Here is a 17,434-nt window from a genome sequence, read left to right as displayed (position 1 = left end):
ATCAAGCAATTGCACAACAACATGCCAACGAACATTAGAAGGGCATCAATTAAGAAACATTTGAAGCATGTCTAAGCACAGAATAGGGAAATTTATGGACAAGCCATGGAAAGGGAAAACCTTTACAATTCTTTAGGTATGTACCTCAATAGTGTCATCTGGTCTTTTTTACGGGGAGAACAAGGTTTGAATCCCGCTTCCCAACTTGTTGTAACAATTAAATTATAGTAAAATAAATAAATAAATAAATAACCATCAATTAAATTCAACCAAGACCAATGCAACACAAAAAGTGTCATCTAAGAACTAAACTTAAGTTTTGCTCCCATGGAAATTGATTCACCAAAATGTACTTACCCAACAAAACCTAGTAGTAACACCGTTTTCATTATCTACTCAATAATACCAACATAATGAGAAACATAATCAACAAAGTGAAGTTAACTAAAAACACTTCCATTTATCAAGACTTCCTTTATTGCCTCAAATCATGTCTTTTGAGTTCTAAAACAGAATCAAAACGGCAACTAACCCCATCAAATTATCAATTAGACGTGGTTTCTTTCTCTTTCGCCTTCTCAACACTATAAAAACCCGACCATTACCAACACCCGAAAAATCATAAATTTGTAAATACCAACATAAGAAACATAGGCTGTGTTTGGTTCCCATAAAATATTTTCCGGAAAATAAATATTTTCCGAAAATGCTATTTTCGGGAAAAGGAAAATGTATTCAGGTTGTTTGGCTGCCTCGGAATTCGTTTTATGGAAAATCAATTCCGGTGTTTGGTTCGTTCAAACATTTTACGGAAAATACTTTCCGTTTTACGGAAAATCAATTCCCATGTTTGGTTCAGTCAAACATTTTACGAAAAATGGAATTCCATTTTTTACGGAAAATCAATTCCCATGTTTGGTTTGTGGATCATTTTACGGAAAATATAAAATGCCTTACAAATTCAAGCACCTGCATTACCTATACAAACCTGTAACAGTACAAAACTAATCATCCACTTCAACATCAAAAATAATCATCCAAATTCAAACACCTGCATTGCCTAGACATATCTGTAACAGTACAAAAATAATCATCTACTTCAACATAAAAAATAATCATTTGAATATACCCATAATATTTATATAAAAACAGCCACATCAATCGTTCACCATTGGCATTACACTTTCATGGTGTACAAAAATGATACCTACTCGTGGTATCTGAATAGAATAAATACATAATTTGGGCAATTGTATCGTCCCAATAATACAAAATACTACATATATAATACAAATGGTAGGTCAATACTAGTACTACAACAAAAGTTAATTCCTAAAGCTACTGTCACAGTCAACATGAAACAGACAAGTCAAAGTTGTGAGAACAAAAAACCATCCAACCACTGCTTTCTCAGCCTAGCATTCTTGGCTAGAAATCCTCGTGCTGCCTTCTCATTTTCACAAAGATGGTCAAACGTAGTTGCAAGCATGTCTTCGCTATACCCATCTGCCATCATAGTCATGACCTCATTGTAAAGAGCTGTGTAATCCACCGGGCCCTAATTGATTTCTTTCAGAGCCACAGCTATTTCCTTCAACTGATTAGACAGATCAGTTAGCACACTATCATCAGCATTAGAAGGTGCACGCCCTCTTTTGCGGGACTTGGAAATTCCCAACCCAGTGGTGGATGACTCGACTGCATTCTTCCCTTTCTCGACCACACCTTCCTCCACATTTTCTGCAACAAACTCAGACTGTCCCCATTGTCTGGCTCATTTTCAATATCCACATAGGACTTAGAAAGCCACCCGTGGCTGTGTCCTTCCCCACAACAATAGCTAATTCATCATACATCTCAATTTTTTTGTTTAGATACTCTGCATGCTTTCGATGCGCCTGTAAGGGAGAAAGGAACGTATAATAACAATGCAATAATCACTTCACTCATAAATTCAATATTCAATTCAATATAGATGCCATTAAATGATTTAGGTCAATGATAAACAAAAAAAATCTGTTAGGGAACAGGAGATATAACTCATGATTTTCAAGATAAGTACAACAGAAAGTACAATGTACAAATGCTAAGACCAGATTTTACAATAGATCCGCACATGAAAGTTATATTTGGAAAACCTTATAAAAGCAATGGAATCCTAAAAAGAATGACACTATAAATTTCATATAAAAGGAAAAAACATATATTATCATTTATATTAAGAAAATATAGTTGGAAGCCATACCATGACTTTTTCTTGGTATGTCTTCGCGTCGCATGTTATCATTTTTAGGTTATCATCCCAGCCAAAGCCACTTTTCTTTCTAAAAGTCTGAATATTGGACCACATGGTCCTTAGAGTCTGCATCCGATTGTCAACATAGGAGGGGTGGCACTTAACCCCAAATTGGGCAATTATCTTGTAGCAAAGGAGCCTGCCTTGAAGGTGCTAGATGGCTTGTTGCCTTTTGCAGCCTCCTGCGCAAGTATCCTAAGCATCATTCCATGCATGGGTAGCAACCACCTGAACTGCTTGCTGCTGCTCACCTTCTCTTTACCCTTTGACATTACTACATATGAAAATTGTATAGTGAGAGTAGCATTTAAAAATGAGAGTAGCATTTTGTAATTACGCTTGGAATATGAACAACAAATTAAACACACATATAACCACGCTTATAAATGTGCACAACAGAATGAAACATGCTAATACTAGAAATGACAATGTAATACCATAAAATAACAATGTAACGCTGAAAATTCTTTTTCATTACACCACTAGAAGTCTATAGTAAATACATTGTCTTTACAAAAAAAAAAAAACACATATTACAATAATAGAAATCTAAATAAAGTACTACTCTCCACTCCTGGTATAATCAGACCTCATAGCTTGGAATATCTCATCTCTCTTAGCATTCCACGATCTACTGTCTTCAACGGGCTCTCAACATGATTGTGTTTCTTGTTGGGGGTCACTAGACTCTACTTGGTTCATTGCATCTTCCATAATATGGTCATTTGGTTCAACCCCCATAATGTGATTATGAACCACACAACATGCTAACACTACTTTCACTTAGGTTTCAAAAGACCAAAATGGTTCTGCATCCAACACTTGAAAACGTTTCTTCAACACTCCAAACCCTCGCTCAATGGTAGTTCTCAATGAAGAGTGTCGGAGGTTGAACAATTCTTGCTCATTCTTAAGAGGACGATCACTAAACTCTTTCAAGTGATATCGCACACTCCGATAAGGTGACAATATTCTATTTTTATTACCATACCCAGCATCACCAAGATAATATTTTCCTACATATATTCAAAAATAAAACCAAATCACTATTATGCTTAGGAAAATGCACAATATTTATTAAACTAAAAAACTAAAAAGGTGAAGTAATTGTATAATACTGTCGGGAATTGAAAATCCCCCTGGCATTGAAAATCCCCCTAGCCTAGCAAATGCATCATTTAACACATGTGAATCACGTGCACTACCTTCCCATCCAGCCAATACATAAGTGAACTTTAAGTCAAAACGAATGGCAGCTAACACATTTTGCGTGGTTCCATCTTTGCGACCACGAAATCTTCCTTGTATTTCAGGTGGCACAAATGCACGAACATGTGTACCATCTATTGCTCTAACACAATCCTAATTTTCGACAGACATAATGGTTTAAAATTACACAAATCTTCACAATTTACAAAAATACACAAGTCGCAATATTTACCTTAAAATATGGGTAGAACCTTCTGTTATTCCTTATCTCTGGGGTTGTATCTTCGCTACGCAGTCTTATTAGAGCTCTATATAATTTCAGAACCCTCCTTAGGATGACCTTGAAGTATCTATGAATAGTCTCAGTTGATCTATAGATCCGACTACCCATTACACGAAACCTCACATTATGACCAATAATGTGTAAGAAAATGAACACTTGCTTCGTAACAGACATGGGAATAGTTGATGCGTACGTGCTCCCTCTTAGTGAGGATGTGACATAAGTGGTGGTAAGCTATAGGCTTCATCCTAATTTGATTCACACAATGTCTCTCACTTCCATGCAGAATACTATTTATGTATTCCTCTCTCTCTGCTGCATGATTAACATAAGGCGCCCTAGGCAGTCGTCTACGTCTACGCCGCAATTCCCTTAACAATGCAACCCCTACAAGAAGGACAGATGCAACTGAGGCAAGAATTGCAGCTTTGGTTTTTTTTTTCTTCATCTAAAAAATCACAAACACTGTGGTCTAAGAGGTATGTAAACAAGCATGCTATTGATTACACAGTAAATAAAAACAGCCACAAACAGAAAACATCCAAACCACATTGATAACGAGTACCAAAGTTTTTATGCAAATATATTTCTGTATAATTGTAACATCAACAACGTACACAATATAATACCATCACAATCAATATTTACACCTATGAACAAATCACATTGCATTCTATTTCTGTATAACTGTAACATCAACAACGTAATATTTGCTTGATAGGCACTTCCCATTTTATTATGTTTGCCTTTGAGAAAATGAAGGTTGCAAACTCAAGACAATTCAGATTTAGTTTTTGGAACACAAAGGGATTACTATAATTCAAGAAAACCAAGTTTATAATATATTGATATCATTTAGATTTATATAGTTATGTGGAATTTCTCAAGTATCTGTTATTATTGAGTGAAATTGTTAAAAAAACAGATATGTTAGGTGTCATTTAAGTTGAAATGACTAGAATTTATAAATTAGGGAACTTAAAATGGTGAATGAATTGCATTTTCTTGTTACCTTAGAAAACACTGAACAAGGGTTTCCAAAAAAAGAAAAAACACAGAACAATAACTAAGCCAAAAGTTGAAGAAATAGATGTGTTTTAACCCATTTTCCACAACCAACATCAAATTTCACAACTCACAGAACAACAATAGCCACATCAAATTTGTACCCAATAACCAACTCTCACCACAACAACTATTTTTACGTCAAATTTGTACCCAAACCCACGGTACCCACATCAAATTTTTGCAACCCACTCAGGATTAGCTACACCCAATACTCATTATCAACCAAATAAAAATGGGGAAATTTCAGTCATAGCCCAAAAAATATAATAATAATAATAATAAAGAAGCTAAATAAGGGGAAAATAAAAAGGGACATGGTTGCCGGCGGTGGAAGGTTGGGTTTTAAAAAGAGATGAGGGAGGGATGAAGGTTGGGTTGTTTATGGGTTTGAGGGTGGGTCAGCTTTTTCATTCTCTGTATTTTTGGTGTGTGGATCGGACTGAGAAATGAACTGATGAGAGGGTGGATCAGACTGTGAAAATTTTGGGGATCAGACTAAGAAAGGAGCTATGTGGATCGGACTGAGAAATGGAAAAGGGAAACTCACCGTGTGTGGAGAGGATAAGCTGCGTGAGGGAGATGGTGGAGCTCGGTGTGTGGATCGGAGCTTGGAGCTTGGAGCTCGTCGGTGTGTGGATCGGAGCTTGGAGAGCACTTGTTGCTTCGAGTGCGTGTGAGAGAGCTCAGACGGAAATTGTTTGAAGTGAAAATGAGAACTGAAATGGTTTTCCACCTTGGTCCCTTTATTTTACGGTCAACACTGAAAATATTTTCAGTTTAACCCAATTTTTCGGACCAACCAAATAGCCTATTTTACGAAAAAGCATTTCTGAAATTAGTTTGAAGTCAAAACAAACACAGCCTAATCAACAAAGAAAAAAGTTGACTAAAAAAACACTTCCCATTTATCAAGATTTCCTTAATTGCCTCTAACCAGACCTCCATATCCCGAACAAAAAACTCTGAAAAATCATGTCTTTTGTACTTTTATCACCACAGCTCATACCACACAAAATAGCAGCAAAAAAAAAAAAACTACTAAATTTTGAGTTCTAAAATAGAATCAAAAAGCAAACTAACCTCATCAAATTATATCAATTAGAAGCAACTTCTACTTTCTCTTTCTCGTTCTCCAATTCCTTGATGACTTCTTCCTTGGCCTTCTTCTCGGCTCCTAGTAATTGGTGTGAGCTTCCATGCAACTGGTTAACGCAGTGGTGATCTCGGCGCACTTGTCCACAAATTGTGCACTTTAATATTTTTGTGAAGGTAGTCCATGACTATGATAGTCTCACATGATGGATTTATGTTGATAAATTCAATTTTTATGTTTTTTTCCCCTAAATAATAATAGATTTTAATCTTATGTAGAACCCATAATTATTGGAATTTACTTGACCTCATAAAACAAGTTGTAACAAAAAAATTTCTTTAGTTTCTAAGGTTCTTCTACACTACTATCAATGCATTCCTCCCTTCACGAACTATGACCCAATTAGACAACATTGAACCTAGTCAGCTAAAAAGGCAAAACTACACTACGGGTAATCTTTAATGGGTGTGCCCTTATTTATTTTTTCACATGATATATATATATATATATATATAAGAAAAACATGTATTTGCCACATAGTAAGCAAATTATTTGATATAATATGTATTCACACATTTAAAAAATGAACTCAGAGCCTCAAATCAACAAATTAATCAACTTGTTCTATAGTACTAAAATAAGACAAATTCTAGTATTACTAAACAAAATTATGCTTGTCCCAATTGATTTATGTTAGACAATTTTGTTTGTATGTGGTTACAACTTATAATTATAACGCATGCACTTTCCTGTTAGAATTTATGAAATCTCATTCTTGAATTTTGTGTTGCAATTGAATTCTATGAAAGTTAAAACAATGGGTTATAAATGTGTTTATTTCTCGTTACAATTTTGCTGACACTGGTTCATGGATATTTTTTATCTAGATGAGTATGAGCCTTGATGAAATATTAGTTTGATATTCGTTTCCAAAGCATTTCATCATCATATCAATAGATATAAGCCTGGAAAAGTCTCATAATTTCAAGATATTAAATTAAGGCTGTGTTTGGTTCGATAGGTGAAAATATCTTTTGAAAAAGAAAATATTTTAAATGTTTTGTTGAGTTCTTGAAATACTCCAAAAAAATATTTTCAAGTGTTTTTTTGTGTTCTTGAAAATGCTATCTATGGGGTCAGTTTTTGTAGCCCAAGCCCAAAAGGTATGGACTAGGGGCCCAACGAACTCAGGACAATGAATTTGTAGAGAGTGGGTGAAAGGGCTGGACTGGTTGTGAATTAAACAATAGTTGGCTGAGGCACTTAAGATCGAAGTAACATGAAATAATGCTTGAAAAACTCAATGAATGAATGTCCAAAGAGATGTTTTATTGAATGAAAAGTAATTGCAACACTCAGAGCTACAGTAAAATTATTTTTTCTCTCCTTCACCTCGTTCTTTCTTTTTTTTCCTCCTCTTTTATTATCAGGAGCCCCTCTTCTTTATATAGCCTCCTCCTTCATCATCCTCGCCGTCCACTTGTCCTTCATCTGCGTACATACTTGAGTATGGGTCACATCAAGCATCTTCTCTAGCTTTTGGGAGTGGCGGTAGTTGTGGTTGCACTATTCAGGGGTCTTCTCCACATAAATGCGGCTAGAAAAGTTGTTGTAGTGCGTTAAATACGGTGGCAGCAGCTTTTCCTTGAGATATTTCTTTGTCCTTATCATCCTCTGACATGTCCAGAGTTTATCTTTGTCATTGAGATTGCTAGGAAGGTCATTCAGACCTTTTACACGCTTGTTTAATCAAGACTCGTCGTATCCGAGGAGTAAGACCTATTCGGACAAAGGGTGACCTCTTCGGATTGTACTCTTCCTCCATTTCCGAGTTTCTTCCCTTCAGGTGGACTCTACCCCGACCGGTTATTCCTCTTCGGACATACAGTAATCTTAAAAACAGGGCCCCAGACCCAATAGGTAGGTCTGGGCTTTTATCCCCCCACACTATCGAAAACATATTTCCTACTACTTTTCCACATTTTCTCATCTCCCAAACATATACATAATAAAAAAAAAAAAAAAAAAAAAGAAATTTAGATTTAAAAAAATAGAGATCAATGGCAGGCAGCAATGATTGGCAATTGAGGACGTTAGTGGGAGGTGGTGGTTAGGTCGTCAAAAGTGGCGGTGGGAGAGGGCTAGAGGTTCGGTTGATGAGTTTTGGATAAGGCGGAAAATGAAAAGACCGCAAATGAAAGTGTAAAATATTTTCTGCTAGAAGTCCTTTTATTTTACTGTAAACATATCAAAAAACAATTTCCAATTGACCAATAATTCCAGTTGCTCCAAAATTCCAAATTAACACCAGCAAATGCAGTATTTTTTTTTATTATTCATTTATTTTCAGAAATCAAATTTTGTTGAAACAAACATAGCCTAAAACATATTTTTGTGAAAGAACGTGTCAATTCTAAATCAAACTTTTATAGGTTACATCCCATGATATATTAACAATAACTCAAAAGGACATCATCAACAATAATAGTGGGCATCTTCTTTTTGATGCTCCCTTTTACATTGGAAGCATGCTATTTGTGAAATCATTTACCAATTTTTTTTTTTTAAATGTTCACTTTCTTCTTCATAAATAAATTTAATGATATTTCAAGGCTGAATTTTAATTATTTTTCAAAAAAATGTATCAAGTCATAGGTCAACCCTATTTTTACACTAAGCCAAAAATTTCAAATTCATATTAGGTATTTTTTTTTTCCCTTCAGATATAGGTTGAATTTTCAAATTAGGTCCAATTTTGTTAAGTCTTATTAATGATAAGAGAAATTCACTTGATTGGATACGTTAAAGTAGCGACACATTGAAATTGACCACGAAAACAAGTCTCGATTAAACTCCGTACAAGAAAAGTTGGTAGGTAACGAGTACCAGACTTGGACACCACTCACTAGCAGACAAACCGTGGACATAGTAAAGTAAAATGATATATAGGAGGGAATTGACTAACGGGGTCACTAAAACTGCCCTTGGACATTAGAGCAGACAACATTTTCGTTGAAATAGACTGTGTTTGACTCTTGCTTGGGCTTATCTGATTTTTTTTTTTTTTTTTTTTCTTGGCTCTTTTTTTCAGATATTCTAATTTTTAATTTTTAATTTTTTTAAACATATGTTAAAATAAGCCAGCTATTGCACATTTAGAATATAATTTACTGAAAATTATATATTTTAATAAACACTATGCAGATAATCTATTCTCAAACACATGAGTAATGGGAAAAAAAAAATCTTTAATTGTGGTTTTGTTAAAATTATGGTTAGGTAATTAAATATAATTTATCACATTATTAGAGAAAATAGGTTTTGAGTTCGATTTTTCACTCTGCTTTTCATTTAAAATTTTAAAAATTTTACATATTCATCCTTATTTATTAAGGAGAAGTTTAAGCTCATGCTTGTCCAAACATCCAGTCCACAGCATTGAAAATATTATGTACAAATCTTATTTTCCCATTATGAAATTTTGTGTTTATAAATTCATTGAGGGCTTTGGAAATTATTTATTTATTTTTATTTTTACACTCACCAATAAAGGAAAATTAAAGTGTTTTACCATGACTTGCAGATGATGGGAACTTTAAAGTGAAAACGGGTAGTACAAAGATTAGTCATGTTTTTATATTTTGACACTGTTCGAGCATGGTGCAATTTAGGTTCTTTATTCATTGCTTGTTAATTGTTGCTTTGCATGTTTTGGCAAATAACAAGTGGAGAAGAAGAGGAGAGAGAACATATACATGTTGGCTTCGTAAATAAAAAGCTGTTTTCATTTATTAGGGTGAAAAAACAGTACGTTTTTATTTATTGGGGGAGACTAGTTTGGTATAGCATATTTTTTGAAACCGGTTCAATCATATTACTAATCATTCATAGAAATAGAGTCAATGTACAACGCCTCAAGAGCTGGAGGTGGAGACTCCTCCATCCAACAGATATCCTCCTCTATCAAACTAGCATATATACTTAGCTAAGGAGTTAGGTACAGCATATTAGGAGATAATAATTCAATTAAAATTTAGACATATGATTATATTGACCAATAAGACACAAATAATGTAATTTTTTTAAGGACAATTAACTTCAATATAGCAATGTATTTAAATTTAATTGAGAAACTTAATGTACTGTACCTAAAATACTATAACTAAATTTTGCTCCAATTTCTTCTCAAAAAAAAAAAAATGTTTTGCTCAAAATTGATATTTAATTTTAACGTACAAGCACAATTACAAGCAAATAGAATTGTAAGAATACAAAGGACACTGACCTCCTGGTAAAATAGTAGGAACCATAATTCTTTAAGCACAAGGAAAGCATTAGGCATCCATGGAGGCATGGTTAAAATACTAATCTCTATTAAGTGCAAATCTAATATTCAACCAAGTTGCTTTAACAAACCTGTCTGACAAGACACAATGAAAGCATCCAGTAATTGAACAGGTAAATTGTGTTAAAAATACAAAAAAAAAAAAAAAAAAAAAAAAACTCGGCTCTATTTTTTAGTAAGCGACGGAAAGAACACTTGTATATATATATTATATATATAACCGAAGTTTTTGAAGCTCTCACAATTTTCCACGTCAGCATAATACTTTTAAAAAAAAAAAAACATAAACACAAAAAAAAAAACTTTTCTGAAACCAAAAAAAAAAAAAAAAACACAAAAGAAATCTTTTCCAAAACCCGATAAATACAAAAACCAGCCTTTTTCTTCCTCAAAATGCAGACCCCTGCCGTTCCTCTCTCTTCTCTATTCTCTACCCTCTCCTTCCCCAAAACCCAACACTGAAAATCAATCTCGCCAAGAAGCCATCCCCACACTGTCAGGTCCAAAATAGAAATAAAGCATCACTGATCTCCACCTTTGAGCGCTTATCGGTAAGTTTTTTATTTTGTTAAATAATTTTGGCTGTTAAATATGATTTAGGGTTTCGTTTTTAGTTCTTTGCCTCTTTCGTTCTCTCTGCCTTTCTCAATTCTCAAACCCCTAAACTATAGTCCACGGGCGCCAGCCTCCCACTCCTTTAGTGGCAGAAAGTTTTTGATTTTGAGACTTTACCATCAAACCAGACTCTCTCCGCAAACAAAACCGGTAAGTTTTTTATTTTGTTCTATAATTTAGGTTGTTAAATATGATTTAGGGTTTCGTTTTTGGTTGTTAAATATGATTTAGGGTTTCCTTTGGGAGTGTTTCTTTTGAATGATTAGCTTAGATTAATGGGTTTGGAGCCCGTAGTAGGTTTTATTAATTTCAATTATTGGTCGCGAGAAAATCCATCTGGGATTTTAGATTGAATTTTTATATGTGTAGATTGAAAATTGCATCAAGTTTGTGAGTTCAGGGGTTACTTAGTGGAAAAGTGATTATTTTTAAAGTATGAAAGTAACCACTGTGTTGGATTTGATTGTCTGAATGGCTTATATGGGTTTGATTATGGATTGATAACATACTAGGGTCAATTTTAGTTTTATGGCTGTAGGAATGAAGCCAGAATCTATTGCTAAATTGAGTGAGCAAGATGAGCTAAGTTAGAGTTAGCAATTCTTTATTTCCCCTTTGTTGTGTATAAGGAGTTTTGCACCCTAAAAAGATGATGGCTTGAATGAATAATACAAGTTAAGGTTTATACTATACTTGATGCTCATCTTTTGGGACAGTAATGATATTTCCTGTCCTTTTATTAGACGAGCATCCTTGGCATGCCCTTGATGTTTTTGTGAGTCATTTGTTTGTGTTTGGATTTAATTTAAGTTTCTAGGTTATGGTTAAGCTTGGTTTTATGTTTAGTTTAATTATTATTTCATCTCAAGTTTACCAATGTTTTTATTACTTCTTTATCTAATTTTTATGGTTATGTAGAATAGTACTGTGAAAAATACATGCATACACACATGAATTGATCTTAAATCTCTTCTTTAGAAGTCAACATGAATTATTATCGTTAGGTTCTAAATCAATAGTTTTGAATTTGTTGATGAAATTTCACACCATGAAATTTCTATCCAAAAAATTGTATGTTTTAGTTTTACCTAAGAATGTTATGATATTCTTTTTCATTTCCATCAAATTTGATAATAGTTTTCCGTCTCATCTTATCTTGAATCTCTAGGAGAATATATCTCTTTCCAATTTACAATAGATTATAATATGCAGGGTTTAGAGAATGTATAACAACTCCTTTATTGCAGCTCATGAATTTTAAGGAGAAAGATGGCTTTTCATTTTGATTGGTGATGAACTGGACTAATTATACTACGTACTCACCAGTGGCATGGAATCTTTGAGGTTAGTTTTTACTTTGGAATATTTATTCTGCTTATTCTCTTTTTAACAAAAAGGAATATCACATCAATGTTTTCCCTTTTTTGATTAAGAGAGTTTAGCTTAAGGTTGTCTAACTTTTATTCTTTTGATAGTTAAGGTTCTTTTGTATTTCTCTTGCATTTCAAAGGGCACGAGACTGAGGATGTATACTTTTATAATGTCTGGTCTACATGAGATGGAGTTTCTACAAATGAACAATTAGATGCTTACAGTGCACACAAGACTGAGATAGGGCTGATGAATAACATTATATGTAATAACATTATAACCTTAGTTCACCAAGTTCAAGGTCCTTAATGTTTTTCTTTTAATATGTTATTTATTTATTTAAATGGATGTAGTTTATATAAAGATATGTTAAGCATTCTTGTGTTTGCTTGTTGCGCTCCCTTTCTATTGTTTACTAATTGCACCATATATGACTTTTCAAACGATACTCCTAAATGTGATTTTTAAGCAGCATTGATGATGACAAGAACAAGGAATAAACAACCAGGATTACCAGGATTTTGCAAACAGACTGAATAATAGAAGGGATTATGTTAAAAAAATGATAGAGACCTTAAAGTTCATGAAAGAAAGTATGCAACTGATAATAGACGTAGGATGCCTACCAGTAATTTGAGGTTGTTAACTAAAGGTACAAATAAGTTATACAAAGTTAGATGTTTCTTTTTAACTTTGTACTTGGGTAGAACAAAGCAATCGAATTTCTCATATTGGTATAGTGTTTTAAGAGATTTGAACTTTTATAAATACTCATGTATTATTTAACATTCTTAAAAGTAAATAAATAACACTATTTTAGAACTTAGTTATTAATTTTCCCGTGTATCCAAGGGCGGCTCCATAGCCAGCCCAGGGGGTTCAAATGAACCCCTGGTTTGGCCCAAAATATATATATATATATATATATATATTTTTTTTTTTGACCCTTAAAATATAATTTTGAACACCCTAAACTTAAATTTTGTTTAAACCCAATTGAAATAAACTTAAAATATGATCATATTAGTGCTATTTTCACAATATTTTTACAATTAAGGTTAAGTGATAAGTTGTAATTGACTTTTTATTTAAACCCATAATTGACATCATTTTTTTACATACCTTTAACAACTTGTCATCTTGATTTTATTGCATAAATGTTTTGTTAGTAGCACTACTCTTAAAATTGCTCATTTGTTAAAAAATAAATAAAAATTTTCTCTGAACTCTGGCTTACTTTACTGTTGATGGTAAATGAAATTTTTTTTTCCTGCACTTTACTTCTTCGTCAACAGAAAAATACACCACTTGTACAACCAACTGATTTGTATTTACATCTATTATTCTTTTTCATTCTCTCTTTCTCATTTCTATATTTTCTTTCTATCTAATCAAGTAGTTTGATAAGTGTTCTATAGTTTTTCGAGTCCAAAAAGTCTTTTAATGCTTGCTCCAATACTAAGAGAATACCACATGTGTGGTTAAAAAATCCATACACTTCAAAAGCAAAATCTTATATAAGTTACTATTTATTTTCCTTAGTTTAACGTTTACTCTCAGACCTACTCTCAAGTGTATTACTATTTCTTTTTTATCATATATTTTTATTTAATTGATATTACATATGATTATAATATATTATTATTAATTTGACAAATATTATGATTAGTTATTTATTTATATGCATTCTATCGTTGTTTTCTTACCAATCTTTAAACTATTAATCATTTCTTTAGACTATTTTACAATATAGTTGTATTGTATACTATTTAGAATACTGTGTTAGATTATTGTATGTAAAATGACAATTGTATATACAAAAAAAAAAAAATTAATAATCATTTTATTTTTTACTCCCCACAACAAAATCCTAGCTTAAGACACTATTGACCCCCTAAAAGCAATCCTGAAGCCGCCACTGTGTGTATCGCACAGGTCAGCGACTAGTTATCTTATAAATAAATAAAAAACCACTTGTTATAATGAAAGATATATATATATATATACCTGAGCCACCCTCTTATTCTATTAAAAAAAAGCACCTTTGTTATAATGAAAGATATTTGAGCCACCCTAAAAAAAAGCTATAAAAAAGAAAACACACTTATTGTTTTCTTCTTAAAAAAAAAAAAAAAAAAAAAAAACAGTTGAGCTGATTAAATTCTTTCTTAACAGATGCGCCAATGCACCCAAAAGTTTAAATTTTATAATATAAAATTAATGTACCAATGAATGTAAATTGATGGATAAATAATATTGAATTGTTAGTTTATTTGTGATTGTTGATACATTAGTTTGCAAACTATAATATATAATAAAATATGTAGTGTATCTAACACCACTAAAAATAGACAATTTTTCATGGCTAAATATTGTTAATAAAAAAAAATATAGAATTGTTGAGAGCCTTTTAATTATTATTATTATTATTTTTGTGTGAAAGAATGCCTTTTAATTTATGGTAACATTTCTTGATTTTTCTAAAGAGAAAAATAATTCAAATCTCCTTGTAAAAAAAAAAAAACAGTACTACATTCGGTACATTGTAAGAGCATCGCCATTGTATTTTACATTATGCTGTAGCAAACAAAAGTACAAAACACTAAAATCACACTCCATCGGCTCACTGTAGAAAATAATACACGTTGCCATTGGAACATCTAAAAATATAAGTTACGTACTGTAGCACTATGTATGTCAATTTTTATTTTATTTATTTATTTTTAATCTCACGCATTCTCTCTCTGAGGCAGACCCATGTTATTATAGCAACATGTGGGTAGAAAATATATGATTTTAATGTTCAGTGGACAATGACCACCAAGCCTTGTAGGCTAGTGGTACCTGATTTCATTATAACTGTTAACTCAGGGTTCAATCCCCGTAATTACCTAGTAAAAGTGGACAGTAGGGTTAACATGCCTGGCAACTCTGACAGGGGAGTAAGACAAGTCAAAAAAGTTAGGTGGCTTTGAAAATGAACATAAAATTTGCTGGAAATGGAAAAATATCCCGGTCAAGTGTCAAAATTATTCAGTCTTCATTTTCTCCAATGTTCACATTTTCAATAGTGACTGCTATCCTATTTTCTATACCTAGAAAATGACATTTTTAATTTAAAAAAAAATAAAATGACATTTTTACTCTAAAAAAAACCTTTTGTACCGCAAACAAATTAAATTTATAATTTTACTATAATTTTTTTATGTAACTGATTATGAGTAGTGGTACAAAAAGGATAATAAATTTATATAAAAAGGACAAATAACTAATTACAATTTGTGTCATAAATAAAAATTGTAATAAAAGTTATGAATTTATACATGCTAGCAAAGTTGAGGCCTGTTTAGAACACAATCTCAAACTCATATCTTCACATTTTAAATAATATTACACACATTTTTACACACTTTTTCACTCACATGTATTTCAAAAAATTATAAACAACATTATTCAAACTACTNAAAAAAAAAAAAAAAAAAAAAAAAAGGGGAAAGAAAAATCCACACCAAGCAAATTTATTGATCTTATCCACAAATAATTGTGGACACCATGAGACGGAACCTGGAATTTGACTTAGGGGACAAAATGTGAATCAAGATTACTAAATTTTGACCTTGACCTTGACCTTGACCTTTCAGTCTTTCACCATATTCAATTCTCAACTGTTCACAGTGCGTGGTGAACAAATTTTTGTACGGGTCGTGAGTACAACAGCTCATCAAACTTTTCGTGTCCCGTATACATGTAGTCTCTGTCACGTACCCGTAGAAGAACCTTAGCCAATAGTGGCGGAGGCACGTTATGCATGGGCCATGGCCCCCAAATTTGAACAAATAGATCTCACACTCTCTCATTTAAGAGCTGGCCCCTCCATGAGAAAAATTTGGCCCCTCCTCCAATACGTAGCCATAAAAATGCCCCACCTCAAATTCTTACTTTTCATCTTTTTGACTTTTCTTCTTCTTTTCTAAGACTTGTCAGCCATATCTCACATTTTTTTTTCTTCAGTGAGACCATATCCCATAGCTATTCAAGATCTATGTTGTACTGGTGTGGGAATTATCATCAGAGAGAAGAGAGACTATGAGGGTACAATATATATTAAACTACTAGTGGGAATGAAATTGATTTTGAATTTAGTTGGGATGAATGAAATTGATTTTGAATTTATTTTTGACCATAGTAGTCTAATTTGGTTGAATTTAATTGCTATTTATTTTATGGTTGCTTATAGTGACTTTGTTATATTTAATTTCTATAAATATAATTTCTTATAAATGTAGTCTAATTTTGATTAAATTTAATGTTTTTTTCTAAAACTAATGCAAGAAGACATGTATATATGTATATATGTCAGACTTTGTATTTTTTTTGAATTGCAAATCAATATGATAATATTACCTCGGCCCCCCAACCAAAAATATCTAGCTACAACCCCTGGCTAACACGTCTGCTCGCTATTCATTAGAAATTTTACTGCATGAATTTTTCACGAAGAAACATAAGATCCAGCCTACAGGGATTGTCCTCAACATGTGTGTGTATATAAATAGATACAGAGAGAGAGAGAGAGATAGTACTTACATCAAAGGTGTTCTCTTACACTCCCTAAGAAAACTATAGCTCACTGTTGTTTGGTGCTGCAATAAAAGACACAAAACCATGAAATTTGGGAAGGAATTCACAGCACAAATGGTGCCTGAATGGCAAAGCATACATGGATTACAATCAACTTAAATCCCTTTTGAAAGAAATCCAACGCTTCAATTCAAGCAAAGAACCAAGCCACCAGCAACCCCAGCTGGCCTTAAACGAAAGCTCACACTTATAGAGCTTTTAGTGGCTTAACACAAAGATACAACCAATCCACAAGCCCATCATACTACCAAACACTCTCTTAATCTATTTTTTTTTTTTTTTTTTTTTTTTTGAGAAAAAGGTAAGGAATCTATTTTTTTTTTCTTAACGTTAAAGCCCACATATACATGTTGGGATGTACCTTTCTCCGACATGAAGAAATAGACCTACCCAACACGTGGAAGATATATACCTGTTCATTTGAATTTTCCTTATGAATCTTCCACGAACAAAACATGAACTAATACTATGGTCCTCAACATGTATATATATAGGAAGATAGTTACATCATCA

This window comes from Quercus suber, unplaced genomic scaffold, assembly GCF_002906115.3.
Source record: "Quercus suber isolate HL8 unplaced genomic scaffold, Cork oak 2.0 scaffold_592, whole genome shotgun sequence".
Taxonomy (NCBI): domain Eukaryota; kingdom Viridiplantae; phylum Streptophyta; class Magnoliopsida; order Fagales; family Fagaceae; genus Quercus; species Quercus suber.
This window is presented reverse-complemented; position numbering follows the sequence as displayed.